Below are 4,421 nucleotides of genomic sequence, written 5' to 3' on the forward strand. Positions count from 1 at the left end.
ATCACAAGAGCTTGTTGATTTCTATCAAACTTGCTATTGGAGCAATGATCTGCTAAGGCTTGGCTGGCTGATGAGCGGATAATTTGTACCCTTTTTGGCATTGTTTTTAGTATGTTTTTGGTAGTTTTAGTTGAGTTCTTAGTATATTTTTATTAGTTTTTAGTTAAAATTCACTTTTCTGGACTTTACTATGAGTTTGTGTGTTTTTCTGTGATTTCAGGTATTTTCTGGCTGAAATTGAGGGACCTGAGCAAAAATTTGATTCAGAGACTGAAAAGGACTGCAGATGCTGTTGGATTCTGACCTCCCTGCACTCGAAGTGGATTTTCTCGAGCTACAGAAGCCCAATTGGCGCGCTCTCAACGGCGTTGGAAAGTAGACATTCTGGGCTTTCCAGCAATATATGATAGTCCATACTTTGCCCAAGATTTGATGGCCCAAACCGGCGTTCAAAGTCACCCTCAGGAATTCCAGCGTTAAACGCCGGAACTGGCACCTAAATGGGAGTTAAACGCCCAAACTGGCATAAAAGCTGGCGTTTAACTCCAAGGAGAGTCTCTACACGAAAATGCTTCATTGCTCAGCCCAAGCACACACCAAGTGGGCCCGGAAGTGGATTTTTATGTCATTTACTCATCTCTGTACACCCTAGGCTACTAGTTCTCTATATATAGGACCTTTTTACTATTGTATTTTCATCTTGGTTCTTCTGGTTCCCTCTCTGGGGCCGAAACCAATGATCACTTTTGTTCTTATATATTTTCAACGGTGGAGTTTCTACACACCATAGATTAAGGTGTGGAGCTCTGCTGTACCTCGAGTATTAATGCAATTACTATTGTTCTTCTATTCAATTCCGCTTGTTCTTTGTCCAAGATATCACTTGTTCTTCAACTTGATGAATGTGATGATCCGTGACACTCATCATCATTCTCACTCATGAACAAGGTGACTGACAACCACTTTTGTTCTACAAGAAATCAAGGCTCTAGTGTTTATCTCTTGGATTCCTGATACACGATGCATGGTTGATCGCCTGACAACCGAGTGCTCGCCTGACAAACGAGCCAGCCATTCCGTGAGATCAGAGTCTTCGTGGTATAGGTGAGAACTGATGGCGGCATTCAAGAGAATCCGGAAGGTCTAACCTTGTCTGTGGTATTCTGAGTAGGATTCAATGATTGAATGACTGTGACGTGCTTCAAACTCCTAGCAGGCGGGGCGTTAGTGACAGAGGCAAAAGAATCAATGGATTCTATTCCGGCCTGACCGAGAACCGACAGCTGATTAGCCATATGCTGTGACAGAGCATAGGAACATTTTCACTGAGAGGATGGGAGGTAGCCACTAACAACGGTGAAACCCTACATGAGCTTGCCATGGAAAGGAGTAAGAAGGATTGGATGAAGACAGTAGGAAAGCAGAGAGACGGAAGGGAAGGCATCTTCATTCGCTTATCTGAAGCTCTCACCAATGATATACATAAGTATCTCTATCTTTATCTTTATGCTTTATTCGTTTATCACTATACCCATTTGAGTCTGCCTGACTGAGATTTACAAGGTGACCATAGCTTGCTTCATACCAACAATCTCCGTGGGATCGACCCTTACTCGCGTAAGGTATTACTTGGACGACCCAGTGCACTTGCTGGTTAGTTGTGCGAAGTTGTAGTGATCACAATTTCGTGCACCAAGTTTTTGGCGCCGTTGCCGGGGATTGTTTCGAGTATGGACAACTGACGGTTCATCTTGTTGCTTAGATTAGGTATTTTTTTCAGAGTTCTTAAGAATGAATTCTAGTGTTTCAAGGTGATGTTCTTATCATCACCAAGGCTGATTGATTCTCATCAATTTAGCTCTTGAATGCAGTGTCCTGCTGAAGCTTGGCCGGCCATGTCTAATTTCTTTAGACTAAAGCTTTAGACTAACATTGCATGATTCCTGGAATTCTCATTAAGAATTTTGATATCTTTATTTTTTTTCCACTTAATTTTCGAAAAAAGCCAAAAAAAATTACAAAATCATAAAAACCAAAAATATCTCTTGTTTGAGTCTAGTGTCTAATTTTAAGTTTGGTGTCAATTGCATGTTTCTGTTCTTCTTGCATTTTTCGAATTTATGCATGTGTCTTCATTAATCTTCAAGTTGTTCTTGATGATTTCCTTGTTTTGATCTTTGAATTCTATTGACTTGAGTGTTTTGTTGTTTCTCATACGCATTCTCATGTTGTTAGTGTCAGTAGTATACAAACTGCTAAGTTTGGTGTCTTGCATGCATTGTTATTTGATTGCATTTTGATTATTTCTTCATTATTAAAAATCCAAAAATATTTTTAATTTGTGTCTTTTCAAGTCAATAATACAGAGAATTGAAGACTCATAACATACTGCAGAGGAATTGCACAGAAAAAGCTGGGCGTTCAAAACGCCCAGTGAAGAAGGACAGACTGGCGTTTAAACGCCAGCCAGGGTACCTGGTTGGGCGTTTAAACGCCCAAAAAGGGTGTGCATTGGGCGTTAAACGCCAGAATGTGCACCATTCTGGGCGTTTAACGCCAGGATGGCACAAGGGGGAAGATTTTGTTTTCAAAATCAAATTTTTTCAAGTTTTCAAAGTTTTTCAAAATCAAATCTTTTTCAAATCATATCTTTTCAATCAAAGGTTTTCAAAATCAATTTCTTTCTTTCTTTTTCAAAGATACTTACTAACAATTAATGATTTGATTGAACAATTCAAGTTTGTTGCCTTTTCTGTTGAGAAAGGTTTAATGTTTGAATCATATCTTTTCTTGTTAGGCAAGTCATTAATTTTTAAAATCAAATCTTTTTAAATTGTTTTTCAAATCATATCTTTTTAAAATTGTTTTCGAATCATATCTTTTCAATCATATCTTTTTAAAACCATAATTTTTCAATCATATCTTTCTTTTTAACTTCTAATTTCAAAATATTTTTCAAAAATCACTTGATTTCTTTCACTCTTGGTTTTCGAAAATCAAATTAAAGTTTTTCAAAATGTTTTTAAAATTTTTTTAACTTAATTTTCGAAAATCTTCTTCCCCTCTTCTCACATCCTTCTATTTATGGAGTATAACTCCTTCTTAATGCACAATTCGAACTCTATCTAATCAAGTTCTATTTCTTCTACCTCTTTCTTCTATTTTTCTTTTCCTCTGACACCTCAAGGAATCTCTATACTGTGACATAGATGATTCCACATTTTCTTGTTCTCTTCTCTTTCATATGAGCATGAACAAAGACAAAGGCATTCTTGTTGAAGCTGACCCTGAACCTGAAAGGAGCTTGAAGCGAAAGCTAAGAGAAGCTAAGGCATAACTCTCTGTTGAGGACCTGACCGAATTCTTCAAAGAAAGAAGAACCCATGGCAGCCGAAAACAACAACAATGCCAACAATGCAAGGAAGGTGCTGGGTGACTTTACTGCACCTACTCCCGACTTCTTTGGGAGAAGCATCTCTATCCCTGCCATTGGAGCAAACAACTTTGAGCTTAAGCCTCAATTAGTTTCTCTAATGCAACAGAATTGCAAGTTCCATGGACTTCCATTGGAAGATCCTCATCAGTTTTTAGCTGAGTTCTTGCAAATCTGTGACACAGTCAAGACTAATGGGGTTGACCCTGAGGTCTACAGACTGATGCTATTCCCTTTTGCTGTAAGAGACAGAGCTAGAATATGGTTGGACTCACAACCTAAAGAAAGCCTGGACTCTTGTGAAAAGCTAGTCAATGCCTTCTTGGCAAAGTTCTTTCCACCTCAAAAATTGAGTAAGCTTAGAGTGGAAGTCCAAACCTTCAGACAGAAGGATGGAGAATCCCTCTATGAAGCTTGGGAAAGATACAAACAATTAATCAGAAAATGTCCCTCAGACATGCTTTCTGAATGGAGCATCATAGGTATTTTCTATGATGGTCTCTCTGAACTATCCAAGATGTCTTTGGATAGCTCTGCTGGAGGATCTCTTCATCTGAAGAAGACGCCTACAGAAGCTCAAGAGCTCATTGAAATGGTTGCAAATAACCAATTCATGTACACTTCTGAAAGGAATCCTGTGAACAATGGGACAAGTCAGAAGAAAGGAGTTCTTGAGATTGATACTCTGAATGCCATTTTGGCTCAGAACAAGATATTGACTCAACAAGTCAATTTGATTTCTCAAAGTCTGTCTGGAATGCAAAATACACCAAGCAGTACTAAGGATGCTTCATCTGAGGAAGAAGCTTATGATCCTGAGAAACCTTCAATGGAAGAGGTGAATTACTTAGGAGAACCCTATGGAAACACCTATAATTCTTCATGGAGAAACCACCCAAATTTCTCATGGAAGAATCAAGAGAAACCTCAACAAGGTTTCAACAACAACAATGGTGGAAGAAACAGGTTTAGCAATGGCAAGCCTTTT

At 38.6% G+C, this 4,421-nt stretch overlaps 1 non-coding gene across 1 annotated transcript; it reads right to left on the reverse strand.

Annotated features, from left to right (window-relative positions):
* Positions 1–3,788: 3,788 nt before the first annotated feature.
* Positions 3,789–3,896, reverse strand: LOC130983667 (small nucleolar RNA R71). The gene has a single exon (XR_009087648.1). It is a non-coding gene; the product is annotated as a small nucleolar RNA R71 (small nucleolar RNA).
* Positions 3,897–4,421: the final 525 nt, after the last annotated feature.

Source organism: Arachis stenosperma, chromosome 5, assembly GCF_014773155.1.
Source record: "Arachis stenosperma cultivar V10309 chromosome 5, arast.V10309.gnm1.PFL2, whole genome shotgun sequence".
In the NCBI taxonomy this organism is placed as follows: Eukaryota; Viridiplantae; Streptophyta; class Magnoliopsida; order Fabales; family Fabaceae; genus Arachis; species Arachis stenosperma.